The sequence below is a fragment of the Musa acuminata genome, chromosome BXJ3-2 (genome assembly GCF_036884655.1).
Source record: "Musa acuminata AAA Group cultivar baxijiao chromosome BXJ3-2, Cavendish_Baxijiao_AAA, whole genome shotgun sequence".
Lineage (NCBI taxonomy): Eukaryota > Viridiplantae > Streptophyta > Magnoliopsida > Zingiberales > Musaceae > Musa > Musa acuminata.
In genome coordinates, this window is record NC_088350.1 from 22,454,009 (window position 1) to 22,470,148 (window position 16,140).

A 16,140-nucleotide genomic window follows, 5' to 3' on the forward strand; every position below is an offset into this window, starting at 1 on the left:
GAATAGAAATCTGTGCTTTGTTCAGAAGACACGCATAGCATGGTCGCTCTTCTGGCTTCCAAAGTTTCTGCAAAGAGACGATGACCAATCCTGTGAGCTGTGGCTGTGCGGGCACAAAATGTAGTTGTAATCTGTTATTCTCTATAGGAATGAATCTATTACCATCATTGTGATGCCATTGAGGGTGTAACAGGAAGCTAAATTGTAGCCATGATGAAGAACAATTAATAAAAAGTTACCAAATCCATGAACACCTTAAATTCTAATGAAACTAAGCAATCCAGTCAACTAGCAATTTATTATCAATTTTTAGCAATCTTCTATAAATCATATGCAATTGTTCTCCTTCTGGACTGAACATTCAGTCAAAAAATCATAGAAGCTTATTTCTGACAACAAACAGGGAAAAGCTTAGAAGAAAGCCATTGACAAAATACCACTAATCTTTTCATCTAATTCTAATGTATCAACATCACAGTAACTTGGAAACTTTATATATATCTCAAAAGGTTTAAAGAGGGCAAAAAATAACAGAACAGAACATATGCAATTATTTGGATGATGAAAACCAAGGATCTATTAATGTACTCATGTACTGGAAACTGAGAATTACTGACCTTAAACTGTTAGGAACGCACTTCTGAAGCTCAATGTTCACTTGCATATCAGAATATTGTGCTGATAAATCAAATTACAAGTGCTTTAGTTTCTGATCAGTTGATAATCAATAATATCTCCTCTTGAACAAGGATACCCTCAGAATGAGTTTACTGTGATTGCATCCAGCACCTGATACAAGTATTGAAACCTACCCTGCTTTTGAGGAAGATTCACCTCAGACATCAATTTAACTGCCAATGGAATGGAACAAGTGGAGCGGAAACAATTCAGCCAGATTAGAGCGAGAATATATATGTTTTTCAGTCATCCAAGGCAACCTGTACTACAGTTGGTTCATTTACAGAAATATAACACATTTACAATCGAACAATTCCTTCACATTAGGATTGCAGTCAAGCTAAATGTATCGATAGATGAATGGAGCCTTCTGACTGGCCTTCACCAGTAAGATGCAGAAAAGGCCTCCACCCACTCGATTCCATTTGTGCAGGCATAACAGGGTAGGGAGCAAAGCGTTCACATTCCCATGCAAAGAAATGATGTCTTCCAATGTTCTCGCCACCTACGACACTATGGCCTGATGAAGCTGATGGAGGAAATAAGAAATATCCACCCTGATCGGGAAGCGACAGTGGAGGTGGTGGCCCGAGACTCCTCAAACCTCTTACTTGTGGCATACCTGTCATAAGGGATCCATGTACACTTTGTAGATTGTGATATTGGTTATGTTGATGAACACTGCCCTGAGCTCTAAGATATGGTGGAACCAAGGATTGTGCAGAGGCGCTAGAGGCTCTGGCTCTGGATCCAGATCAGCAAGAAAATGCAAGCAATGAGCATTAGTTAAAATCACAAAATGGCCAGCATATTTTTACTCATTTTACTAGAAGCAAGAAAAAGTACCAACAACAAAATGTTGTCTAAAGGCTATTCAGGTAACAAAATGTTGTCTAGCCTTGGCAGAAAATGCATGTTCTGTCCACCTAAAAAATTTGTAGGGCACAGTAGAGAATGAAGATGACACGAGAGATTAGCTCGCTCTATCATGCATGTCTGGCTTGCGCCATATTTAGGTGAACGTCAAGATTTATATTCAGGTGCTTCACAAGGTAACCACACCAGATTTTGTATGTGTGTGTAGAACATAAATAATAACTCTTATATGCAAGTAACATATACAAGATAGATCCGACTTGGCAACTGGGAAACATACAAGGTGTTCCTAAACACAAGATAACCGAAAGTCAGACGACTGCTAAAAATCAAGTAAATAACCTAAAAATTAAATAAAAACTATTTCATATCATCATCCAGATTCCCACTATCTTCATATTCTAACTGGCGAAAATGGCACATATATAATCCTAGATGGCCAGGTTGTAATTTAACTTGGTAGTAAAAAAAGTTGCCACTTTTTAAAAATGTGACCAGTATCCACATAATTCTACTCATTAATCATATGAGAACAGAATTGTATCAATATAAATATTTCAGAGAATGTTACTTTATTGTAGCTGGTAATTATTTTACACAAAGTTAACTCACTACCACCATTACAAGCTATCAGATAACCACGGTTTTCCAGCAAATGCTATGTAATGGGATAACCAAGTTTTTTCCAGCAAACAACTTTCACATAGACATATGCCACCATGAAAAGTAAATGATCTACAACAAGCTTTGCAAAACATCAAAGAGGCGTTTTAAAATAAGTTGCATAGAGGGTTTCGATATGCCGTTGGCATGAAATCAAGAATTAGAAGGCTATTCTTTATTACAGAAATGTGAAAAATCTATGAAAAAAAGAGAGAAAAAAACATAAAATTGAAGCAATTACTTTAGTAATACCTACATACTTTATTCAAGAGGTACACCTGCATAAATAGATTGGAAAAAAAAAATAATTCCATAGTTTGGATGAGTCATATTAAACAATTTGAACAATTCAGGACCCCTAAAAGTTTCCTAAAATAAATTAACCAGTACAAGCCAGAATGCATCCTCACAAAATTAAGAAAGATGATGCAGGTGAAACTAAGGAAAATATAAGTTCATACAAATTGGAAACTCTACCATTGAAATTTATCCAGACAGCTTTAATTTTAACAATTTTCTAACTGAAACAGAAACAAAAAATATGGTTCTAAATTGAGCCACCTTAGATTCTGGTATCTGCTACATTTTAATCAAACTACTGTATGTTTCACATATATTAATTATAAATCATGCTTCCAGCATAGCAAATAATTAAAGCTAATAAATTATGTCTTTGAAACAAATAATGAAAGAACTCAAAACGAAATCATTTAAATATCACACTTACGCAAAAGATGATGGAATCCTTGCTAATCTACTGAATGGATGCCAATGGACTCCAAATGTCTGCATAAACAAATCAAAAGAGAACTGTATTGCAATTTCTGGAATATGTATGAATCTATGAACAATAATGCCCACTGAATAACTGAACAGATCAAACATTGAACAAAATTAAGCAAACAACAAATAGAAAGTCCTACAATATACTTTACAATAGTTTAGAAGTGCAGCTCATCAAACTTTCTTTGTTCAATTGGATCTAAAAAGATGGATAATTCGAACAAGGGTACTACTATGTGATACTAAGACTTCATCAAAGCACATCCCGACAAAAATTTGCAAAAGTCAAAAGAGAAAAGTTAGCAGGAATGCAGTGTCAGCCCAAGTAACTAGAATGCATCATATAATATGAATAGTGAAAGAAAATATTAAATCTCAAGATAGATGTGAAAAAGCAGAGAAAATTTGTCCTAGTTTGGTAATCGAGTGGCAATAATATGACAATCTCAAGAAACAGTTCAACCTGCAATGTCTCAGAAAAGGACACTTGATCATAGTCCATTTTGCAACCCAAAAAACTCTCTCAAAGTGAAAGTGAGGTTGGATTGCAGTGACATTCATGGTGTATCAAGGGTGCAAAGATGATCTTGTTGTCGAAGTAGTAAGTAACAAGCACTAAAGAAGGTGGTCCAATGGAAGCCACCAATATATGGTCAGGTGAGAGTCAATGTACAATTATATCCCTATAAGAGAGGGGCTGTTTTTGTTACTTGCACCTTAATCGCTCAATGAAGCGTGACATCATTATGGTGCTAAGGTTCACTGTCAAAAAAACAAAAAAAACCACATGATATGAAAAGCTCAAATGATGGATCAGTCTCCATCTATACATATCCCAAATATCATCAATTAATTTAATCTGTCATGCCTGACTAAATGCCTTCTTTTTTGGTCGAGGATTGAAATCACCACAGAGCTGAAAGTAACTTGCTAAGACGTAAGAAAGGAAGTATTGACGGGTATACATCATTCAGTTATTCAGTTAAAGAAATGATGAGATAAATGATCTTGCAGACTACGCATTGAATAAGTCAAAAAACGTGCAGCATTCTATCTTCTTCCTACTGCAACAAAATGTTTCTAATTATATTAATTTATAAAACTAAGACAGTGAAATTTCTCCTTAAATCTCATTATTGTGAGGTGTGCATGCCATTCTTTTAGGTGACCCATTTTTCACGTTCTAAATAAGAAGCTAATTATCATCTAAGCTATCAACCATCAAAGCATCACGGGAAGCCACGAAGCATGTTGCAAGTTCTTGTGATTGATACAGCAATGCTTAATAATGATAAATTTTAACACGTAATCCCCTTGAACAGATATATCACTCTCAAAAAAAGGAATATGTTCAACCGATATAAACTGGTAAGACTATCTTTATTCATCTAGCTGAAATTCTTAGGCAACCTTACCCATCAGGCTTTGCCTCATATTAAGAGTGGAGCATGTAAGGAACAAGATGACATAATTACTATGATAATGCAAGAGGGTAGGGTAAAACCTATGCCGTTACAAAAGAATATCTCACCCATAAATATCCCATCCTAGTCAGCTACAACAAAGCAATATAAAAAATATATTCATGTTCAGCTTCCAATGCTGTCGAGATCACATGATCTTGGAGACACCAAAAGATAAACATGGGTATGGATATTAACATGTGCAGAGAGCTAGTACATATTATATATCCATTGACTTGATAAACATAGAGATTGCTATGAAATTTGAATGATTTTTTGAACTATAGTTTGTTCTAATATTGTAGATCATGGTTAATATCCATATATACAAACACATATATATCTGTAAGCATGTGTCTACATATACCGAGTACAAATATATATTACCGTTTCTGAATGACTAAGATTGTAGAGGTCCTCATCATGTCTCCACTCATCTGCACTAACATCCGGCAGGCAGTGAGGGCCACTAGAATAGAGCCAATCCCCTTTCTCAACTTTCCGACAATTTGGGCATTGCATCACTCCTTTAGCATTAAAAGCTGAACCAATGCAATCTGAAAGGATGCTTTCAAGTGTCAGGGTAAATTTTGAAAATTTTCTCCAATGTGAGAGGTAACTGCAAAAAAACTTGCATGTACTGCTCTCAAGAAGATTAATCGATTACAACCCAGGAGATGCACATGGCATTTGAAGTGCAAGAAGCAAAAGCCAAGGTAGAATTTTATATAGTTATCAACTTTAACCAAAGTGAAATTGTAAAAAAGAAGACCAGAGTTGGTGAAAACTTAATTTGAAGTTTCCTGGAGAATTGAAATATAAGGTAGTCCTTAGCAGATACACTCAGGAGGCAGGAAAACCATAATGATGTAAGAAAAAAAATGAGGGCCTCAGAAGTAAATGAAGCATAAGCTAACATAGAAGTCACTGTCTACTTAACCAAACATGTAGTAAATAAAACAAAAGGTTGTATTATTGACAACTTGTCCCAGACCATGAGAAGTGACAAATAAGACGGTTCCTTCTTCTCAAATAGAGAGCTTTAACTCTCAGATAACGAACATTAGAAGTATTATCGAGACAATGTCATTATAATCAAGATAATTCTTAGGTTGTGAGGTCTCATCCGAGACATTCAGAGATAAAGGAAAACAGCACAACCACTCTGAAAAGAAATAGAACATGCTCCGAGGACGATGAACACTGAGGCTGATAACTCTATTCACTCAATAATAAACTAAAATTTACTACCAGTTGCATCTAGAATGTGATAATTAAATAAATATCTTTGACAACTAAAACATTTCTATCTATTGACAAAGAGTACTGGTACATCTGAGGTTTTCGGCTCAACATATGTTTTAGAGGACGCACTATATTCAATAGTCTTCTTCAGATCTTTCTAGTCGAGCCCTTCAGTCCTAACCTCATCCACAAGCCTCTCGCCATCTACCGATATTATTTTTCTTAATGCAATATATAATCTAAGTTCATCTAATCCCCACCTTGACCATGTAGAGGAAGAAATTGCAATAATATCTTTTTTAGGATAAACACCGAAAAGTAGTCATAATCCGTTACTCCTAGAAGTCATCGGGGCAGCAATGAAAGCAACATGGAAGCATCACTGCTGTCCACCACACTTTACGCCCTCAGATCACGAAACCGAACCGAAAAGGACAAGGTGTAGTTCCGGAAACACATAATCACGAGGGCGAGGGCGAACTACAGAGGAAGAAACCGACCGAGATGGAATTGGTGACCGCACTGCAGCAAGGCCATGGACCGGGCCCCGCCGCTCATCACCGTCTCAAAGCATATCGAGCATGTGACCACCTCTTCCCCTTCCCCGGCGTCCTTCTCCGACTTCCCGAGCCCCATTCGCTCATGCCCTAACCGTCGGTACCCCTCGACCCGCCAACAAGAACACGAAGAAACACGGAACCGATGGAAACCGACACCGCTCCGAACCCTAGCACTTGGACCAGGAAATATCTCCATTTCTACCTCGGATTCGAGGAAGCAGGAAGGAAGGAAACCAGAACGGGTCGCTCTCAGAAGCCAGGGGCTTCTTTCTGCGGCGTGGGGGAACGGAAAAGCGACCCTCGTGGCTCTCACCCATCACACAAGTATCTATGCGACCGCTACTGCTGCCATTGATATATTACTACCGAATCGCATGTGCGCCGCACGTGACATCGCTCTGTTTACGCATAGAAAGTTGGGTACGGAACCACCGGATGGCGGTTCCAATCTTGCGGGACCCACCGCGGCCGGGCACAAAACGGGGGGCGGGTGGTCGGTGGGATGCTTTCTCCTATGCCCCGTAGTGGCGTCATACTTTGCTCTACCCGCCCTGTGATTGGATAGGAAAGACGCTGCAAGCAATGAGCAAGGCAGGTAAGCGAAACGGGTAGGAGAAGTAGTTTAAGTAGTTTGTGTAAAACGGCTCTCAGTGTGGCAATCACAAACTAATTTTCCTTTTCTTGTTATTTCTTTCTAATTCAACGGTGATCGGTTTGGGTAGAAAACTGACCTGAACCGGAAGAGGACGACGACGAAGTGACATCAGCCATCGATGAACATAATGCAACGGAAGACTGACTGCGTAAAATTCCATATGTGGGAGAGTAAACTAAACATTGGGTGAAATGTTATAAACGTCTATAGTCAGATGCAGCAGTAAATCGAATGTAATATAGATTGGTTGAGATTAAATTTTTTTAAAAAAAATAACAACACGAAAAATAATAAAATTGCCTCATGAATGTCTAAATTCTAACAAGCTTTTCCCCATCCTTTCATTATTAGCTAACGAAACTATCACCAAGGAAACGGAAGAATCTAAAGGCATTTACCAAATGCTAAAGAATAGAAGTAGGTGGTGAACTGAGAGTTCACTGTACGCAATTTTACTCTACAGATAAAGAAGCTACTTAAGTGGGTCCCCAAAAAGAGGCCCAAGAACGTGGGATGAAACTCCGCACATTGACCTTTAAAACACTACAACTTATTTGAATATGTGCTGCTTAAGTAACATCTCTACTCAAAGGATTAAGGTGATGGAAAACACTAAACAAATAGATAGCACTTATATGAATGTTCTACCACTTGTATGATTTGTTGTACATGATCAAAATTAAATTCCATGAAATCGGCTGGAGTAGAGAGGTCAGCAGGGGATTTACATCATAGAGTGGCATCCACCTTCTTCTACTCCAACACTGATACATGAGATGCAAAATACATTTACAACAGAAGAACTCTCTAATATGGGTGCTGCCGCTGATTGAAAAGACACCATTGCTGGATCAACACATTAGAAAATCCGGCAAAAGAATACACGATAGAATTTAGAGCAAACCTCCCATGAAGTTGCACTCCTGTATAGCTCATGCGATTGGCAAAGGGCATACCTCAATGACGTTAGAAGAGCTCCTCAGAGTTAAATTTGTTCCAAGCTTCCTGTTTCACCACAAAAAGGAACATACATAAAACATTCTAAAATTAGCTCGAGCTTCTTGCAGCAAACTAGCATTTCCTCCCATCATGTTCTTAAAATCGCTCATTTACAGAATTTTCAAATGTGGATAATGACTACAAAACAAAAATCGGTTTAACTGAGCATAGCACATCATAACAAAACATGATGGGACAAGATGGCTTGGGTACCCTGTAGAACTCCTAGCACACTAAATTAAGAAAATTAGATCTACAAGCTATCTGAACATATTCGCCCAAAGAACAAAGAAAAATTATATACACGAGATTAGAGTTTAGGCACAAAAATTTTAGTTTCAACTCCAGTGAAGTTTTAGCAAATACAGGTCTTTTTGAGTGAAATGATATTGATTTTGTATCTTAATAAGCTTATGTGGCTCCAGCTCCTCTGTGAAATCATACCTATAAGAGGTACAAGGAACAAGTTTCAATGGACTGTCACCTACATAAGCAATTAATTAATAGCTTCAAAACCTCAATTATTTAAATCATAAATTAACTAATGCATTCTTATTTCTTACAACATCAATATGCTTGGTCACTAGTATACTTCCTACCGTATCAATCTAAGCTTTTCAAAATACTCATGTTCCAGAATCATTCAATATTATATAGCTCAAAATATTTATCAACTCGAGAGAGGACATTAAAATCCAAATAAGTTGGACCTATCATATGGTTTCTCCCATAATATGAATCTTCTGATATGTAATAAATACAGAATACAGATTCTACATTAAGTTCTTTAAACTACTGTTTAGTTCTAGAACCTGCAGCATCACACTTCAGGAACATGTATGGTTGCTCAAAAGTCAATGAAACTCTTGATTTATGATAAATAGATTATAAAAACAGTACAGGTTCTTCATGAGGTTGTTTAGTGTTGATACCAACTAGAGCTTTTGTTCAAGTAATTGATACTCCTCTCTTTATATGGGACACAGCCAGGTGTCAAATAAAGGTTCTCAAAGTTTTGTAAGATACTAAGGGTTGCAGGACAAATGTTATGCCAAAAATTTATATAGCATTGAGAATTGAGTGCAGCTCACAAATCTGCTTGTACTGTTGTACCTGGTGCCAAGGGCATGGTGTTTTAGATTTTGGTAGGCAAGAAGACCTTCACATGTTTCATGCATAAGTGACACCAGAAGAAAAACCAAAACCATTTCAGTTTTGAGTTCTTGAAACTATAAGAGCTCATTATGGAAGCAAATGACAAGCATCAGGATCCAATTACAACCAGATGCATACCTTGAGGAGATCAAACACCTTCTCCGCAATATACTTTTGTTGAAGAGTTGCACCCTTCTGTTGAACTTTATCAGGATGGATGCACAAAGTTGACTTTCTATAGACTTTTTTTTTTCACCGATGCAGCAGTGATTAGATCAGTCAAAGATACAGGTTACCAGCCACATTCAGGCCAAAGTACCTGCCATGTTTTGTAAAATCAGGAAGATAATTAGGAAGGTGATAAAGAACAGGATATATCCACATTTGTATGAACATGAAAATCAGTTCTTCAATATCCAAATGAAGCCTTAAAATTTTATTAGTCACTGCTTTATCCTTTAACAACTAGGAAATTTTAATAGATTAAAGTAGGCTAACAAATATTCTACACCCTTATGACTGTCGTCATATCTATTACTACTCAATTGGGTGGCCCATATGACTGCCTACATATCCATTAGGTACCAACCATAGTTCCCTTCACACAATGATGTCTGTGATTTCTCAGACTCTATTAGCAATGGAAAGAAGAAAAGAATAGCTACAGTATTGAAGCAAATTAGTGAAGCAGCATTTGACCAAAAGAGGCAGATGTATATTGTAGAATGGCCAACTCCAAGGTGTTTACAGGAGATATTATCCAATATCCATTACCAATTATATCAAGCAATACAAAAGTCAAGAACTACTACATAATGGAACCTTCAAGGAGAACAGTCACAAACACTAAAGCAAGAAAGTTTTAGAAGCTCAATCGCAAAACCATTACTAATGCAGCATATCAATCTCAAATATTGGCAACAATTTCAACGACATGAAGGAACAGTAGCTTACATATTGCAATGTGGAAAGCAAGGCATGCAAATTGCCTTCTTTACCAGAAGCCCACTGCTTTATACCAATATCTAGGGTCTCAGCAATCCTCTGAAATTGGCATGGACAATTATTAAAGAGATGGGAAGCAATGTGTACGACATGATGACCTTTATAGCGAACGACAGATATAATACAATAGAAGACTTTCAGAGAGATTTAGATAAAGCAAATGGTTGCTCAGACTAAATGTAGCATTCAGAAAGACAGAAAGCATAAATGTCTTTCTGCCTGCTCCTTTTGAGTTTGCATATCACTTTCAGTTTTATCTGCCAAAGCTTTAGCTTGTAGTAAACATCGACTATTAGACCAAAATAAAGAATTCCTGCAGCCATGTTATGCAGCTCAAGAATCAAATAGGTCATTTGCAGCAAAATAGCACAAATGATTATTCTCATTTTTATACAATATGATCCAAATAAAACATCATTACCGGGCACTCAAGTGTCCTCTGATGTGGTTCAAACCTAGCTCTTCTTCTTTTTTCACTCTCTCCTTCAATTTCCTGAAATTCTCCAGATGATGGAGGGCCTTTAATGAAAAGAAAAAAAGGAAGGGGGAAGAGGGGGAAGGAGGGGGAGGGGGAGGGGGAGGGGGAAGGGAAAGGGGAAGGGGAAGGGGAAGAGGAGGGAAGGGATTAGTGCCAAAACCAAGTACAAAAGGAGTTGCTGCAGAAGAGCAGAAAGTAGAAGATCAAGCTGCACCATATAAAATGTTACCTCCAAAAATGGAAGCTATGTCATCAGCAAAATTTGCTGCAGATGATGCCTTTTTAACAGCAGAGGAGTAACCTGAAGACTGTGCCCCATGAAAACCACGTGAAAAATTTACTTCAGCATTTGCCTTCTCAACAGCTGCCCTCTCAGCCCTGAGCTGAGCTTCAGCAGTAGCTCTTTCCCTTGCCTCTCTTGTAGCCCTCTCCACAGCTTGTCTAGTTCTTTCTATTTCCCTCTCAAGTTCTTGTTCTCTCTCCTTTGCAAGTCTCTTCTGCTCCTCTCTATACTCCCATTCCTTCTGCTCCAGTTCCCAATCATCTTCCAGATCTTCTTGATGCATGGGCTCTTTAATTTTAGTAAATTTTGCATCACATTCCCTTTCCCTTACCTCCTTAGCATGCTTGAATTTTGCTTCGGCTCTATCCATTGCTTCCTTCAAGGCAGCAGCAGATGCTGCAGCAGCTGAGTTTGTCTCTGTTTCTTCTTCACCCGTAAAAATGTCTGAATGTTCCTGGGGATATGTTTGAGGCTTGCCCATTGCAAAATCTTCAAGTTCATCTATCGGAGACACAACAGACTTCCTGATCCACTGCGGCAGTATTAGTAGACTGAGAGAAAGATGATGAGATTCATCATCCTTTCTTGGCCCAGTAGAACCAATGGTTGCTTCTTTAATGACGAAGGTGGTGACCTAGAAGGTGGCGAAGCAGTAGTAGGTTGAGTGAAGAGGAGGATTTCATCAACTGCAAGCCATATATCATCTGCTGTATTTAGTTGTTCATTTGACTCTGGAGACTGGTCTCCTAAGATATTTCTCTCAGTTGTGCTAGCACTATTAAAACTGCGCCTACCACCAGATTTTTGAGAGTCAGAAGGTTTGCTAGTCTGCATCTTTGGCATGATGTTCTCAAAGGAATCCACCAGAGATTGAGAAGGTGGTTGTTGTCCATGTCCAGCGCTAATGTTCTGTACATTCTTGACAGGGCTCTTGTCCCTTCTACCTTCATTGGTTTCAGTTGTAAAGAAGGGTTCTGATTTTAAGCCTTCATTGAAAACACTACTATCACCAGGTAATCCTCCATTAATGGAGTCATCTACTTTGTGCCCTCAAAATTCACTGGTTGACTAATGTGTTCCAAAGGGTCAGTGAACAACCCAGACAATGGATTCGTGGAAGGGGACTCCGATTCTAAAACAACAAAGGGATCTTCTGTCATACTGGAAGGTGGTTTAGTCACTGAGACAGAAGGCTGTTGTTTGTTAGCCTCTGGAAACTCTCTGCAAATAGATTTTGCAGTTTAGAAAAAATAACGATAACAAATAGTGACGTCTATTACATGAAAATGTAGACTTAATATGGCAGGAGAACATGTAACATAAAACAAGTGGAGGATAGACTCTGCCTCCAATCCCATAAGTCTATAACATAAATACCATCTTGAGAGAGTCTAGAACTTTGGCACTGGAAACGAACATAAGATAAGATAAGGAGAAAACTACCATAAGATCACCTCATTCTAATAATTCATGAGCAATCCAAAACATAAAGCAGTGTATATTACATCTCTGAAAAAGCCATAACCTGTACTTCGGATATAAAGTAGATCCATCAATCCAACATCAATGCAAGCATATGCAACTACTAGTATGGCCAGCAACCATGGTGATAACGAATCACTTCTTCAAAAGTAAAGACAAACTAGGTTCAAAATTTGCTCTAGAAGAAGTAGAAAAGACTGATGTAGGTAACTACAAGAAAAGAAGCTTCATAAATAACTTAATAAATGGTTTTATAGGATTTATCAATAAATGTTTTATACACTCAGACTCTCATTTGATCTTGGGATAAGGAAATACAGCATTCTATAGTTGTATCTAAGGACCATAACCAAGAGTAATGCGTTCTTCACTACCAATGTATAGAAAAGTCAAATAGTGTGGTGCAGAGATGACATCACTGAATTTATTATTCCACAAGTATATCTGAGTGAAACAACAAATAAGTAATGAACTTGGTGTAATGCATTTTGCTTTACACGTATTTCTCAGAAAATTTTCTTTAAAGGTCCAACCATTAAAACATGTGGGTCATCCATTTAATCAATATTAACTGCTTTCTAAAGTTGATCTAGATAATTAATTGCATGCTTTATTTAGATATTAGAAGAATCAAAATTGTGGCACGAGTGAACAACTTAATCTGCATTGCTTCTGCTGCTTTAGCATGCAAAGCAGATGTTCTGACAAACATGTCGGAAGCATATTCACCTAGGTTTGAAAATAAGTTATTATCTACTTGAGCTTTTCGAGTGTAAGGTTGCATATTGTCACAATTGGAGATGATTTTGTTCAACAGACTAGAATGTGGAAGAACTCCAGAATATTATAGAAAACTAAGAACCCCAAGGATTTGGCAAATGATTGGTTTTAGAAAATATTGAGCAAATTAGGCAATTCATTTCATGCTATTACAACTAAGAAGAGAATATTGAGATGAATGATTAGTTTCAGGAAACATCAAGAAATTTTGGATGACTGGAAAGCTTTGAGTTTGCACCACTTAAAATAAGATGATGGAAGATCATTGCAAATAATTGGAAATGTATCACCCCAGGCTTATAATGCAGTAGTATAGAGGAGTAAATTGGTTCAAGTTCCAAGGTGAGGACCGAGGAAGAGTCAATAACAACAGTAAGAAGAAGAAATTTCCATCTATCTGATATAAAATACACTGGAATTTTCCAAAATGAGAATGTAAGGAAGATCCAAAAGAAATGGTTAACAAGGTAAGGACATGATGGTTATCGGCTTTATTTTAATTCGACCCAGCCACCATGATAGAGACTGTCACTGAAATCATATAATAGTGAATTAAGCTCTCCAATCATATAGCAAAAGTATATAGAAGGGCACAAAAGAGAAAAACAAGTAAACGGTAAAAGTTACAGTAGATTCAAGATTTAACCAACAAAATAAGTGTTTATGCTGCTAAAAGCACAAATTACTGTTGTATTGGATAAGGACCAAGATTTTGATCCAGTCAGTATCGCATGAGAGAAGAACAAGGATTCGTCTGATCCATATCTAATTTGTTTAGGATCTCTTGATCTACATGTCATTGATCTCCAAATAAGATTGTCTAGTCCTATACAAACACTGAACACTAAAATCATTGTTTTACCAGCGCAAAAGTGCTTGCAATTGCTTAGCTATATAATCACTTCCTGAATCTCACTGTCTTTCATATATGCATGTCTGTATATGCATAACATTGTATCCTTTTCCATAACCCTTCCCAGCCACAGTAAAAATGGAGTCGCTGATAGGCAGTGTGAAACTCTGTAACACATCTTTCGTGATATCAGTCCAGCGACCGAACTTGATTACCGAACAACACAGAGTTGAATATAAGCAACAGACATTGCTTGATCGAGGAGGCAGCATAAATGGTCAGAACAAATGCTAAACAATCTGCCCTAGTTGTTGGTGAACAGATGCAACGTGGCTGATGAGTCGGCACGGCTTGGTTCACGGGTCGATGTTAGGAGTCTTTGGTCGTCTGAGCTGGTTGCCGAGGCCGGGAAGCTAGTTAGTGGCTCTTGTTCGAGGCGTTGGTCGATGGCTCTCCGCCGAGATGCTAGTCGGCGCGTCGGGGGGAGACGACCTCTCTCGATCAAGATGATCTTGATCCAAGGATGACCGCCCTCCTGCACAGAAGGCCCCGTCGAGTGGTTACCAACCGTGGCCCCTCGACAAGTAAGTCAGTTTGGGGTTCTGCCTTTTTCTCCTCTTTTCTCCCTTCCTGGGCCGGATGCCGACTAGGGGTTTTATATTACTGTACGAGGGTCAGTCGTACGCGGTTTTGCCGTGGCGGCCGATCCTCGAAAGGTAAGATGATACCTTTGTGCGGCCGCCGTCCCGGGACGCGCAGAACGACGCCATACAGCATTGTCCCGGGCTTACCGGGACGGGACATACCAAGCAGCATCTTGGTATGGTCTTTGGCTCAGGGCGTGGGGGTGCTCCTCTTGCTGACTTGGTTGTAGCGTGGCGTGGCATCGATTGTGACATGGCCTGAACCCAAAATATACCTTATCACTAGTTAAATGTTAGATCTATAGTTTAGATCAAATTAAATGTCAGAACTTTAGTAAGTTTCTTTCTTCCACGTTTATGCAGCATGCATGAATCTAGCAAGATCGCCAAGGAAGATAAAGACGTACGTTTTCTTGGGAAGACTGCACCCGCCTAATCCAGGAATCAGGTCATCGAAATCAGACAAGTCCCGATCTTTTTCCTCCGCGGATCTACCAATTACTCGCACCTTTTTTGGACTCTGGCATTGGCTTGCCAAGATTCGCAAGGAGGTCCTCGAATGGGGAAGAAGAGACGCGATTAGGTCGTTCAAGTACGATGATATCGAGGAAAAGACATCATCGTACTTGAACGACGACGAGCTCTTCACCCCAGGAATGCCACTACAGATGTAATCATCGAAGATCGGCTTATCATAAACAGGCAAAGAAGACGAAGATGAAGGTTCTGCGCCCGCACCGTTATCATAGCCGTCGAAGATGGAATCAAAAGCATGAGGTGGCGAAGACGACTCCGATAGCCCCCCGCGAGGACGCATTCGAAGGCCTCGTCGGACCTCCAAAGACATCGTTGTAAGCCGGTGAGTTCCGGCTTTCGGAGACCCCGACGCCGATCCAGGGGTCGCCAGCGGAGTTGGAGTTCCAGCCGGATCTTGAATTGCCCGAGGAGCCGTTCGCGCCAGAGGATCTGCCCGATCCGAACCCAAGATTCGCTGATCCGCCACCGGAGGAGGCGGCCATGGGAGCGGACTATCCCCGGGGGCGGAAGCCGAAGTCCCGAACCAGGATGCCAGGGAAGTCGTCCATGGGGGATCGAGGCGGGCGATCGACATGAAGTTGGCGGGGAAAAAGGTCTTCGAAGACGGCGATCGGCAGCGATCCGGCGGTCGCAGGCCGACGATGGGGGAGGCAGGGAGGGAGGGAGCCGAGGAAGAGATTCGAGCGAGAGCGAAACAGAGGAGGTAAAAGGGTACAGTATTGTGTTGGATGTCGGACGCAGCCAAGTGGCGGGAGGAGGACACGGTGGACTGTCACCGTCTCGCCGGGGGACCCACACCGGGCTGACGATGATTCATCGAGGGCGAGGGCGTTCGATGTTTGAGGCCGAGCGGCCGATGAAGTAGATTAAGGATCGCTCAGGATTAGTTAAGATGAGAGTGGAGAGATTAATTTCCTTAATCCACCAGCTTCCTTTTCCGAAGGAGTTTGGGATGGTGATAGGTAGAATAAGAGTAATTGAGAGAGAGAGAGAGAGAGAGA

At 39.5% G+C, this 16,140-nt stretch overlaps 1 pseudogene; it reads right to left on the reverse strand.

The window, feature by feature from the left end:
- Positions 1 to 879: 879 nt before the first annotated feature.
- LOC103969974 (auxilin-related protein 2-like) lies at positions 880 to 15,687 on the reverse strand (annotated as a pseudogene).
- Between the last annotated feature and the right edge of the window lie 453 nt (positions 15,688 to 16,140).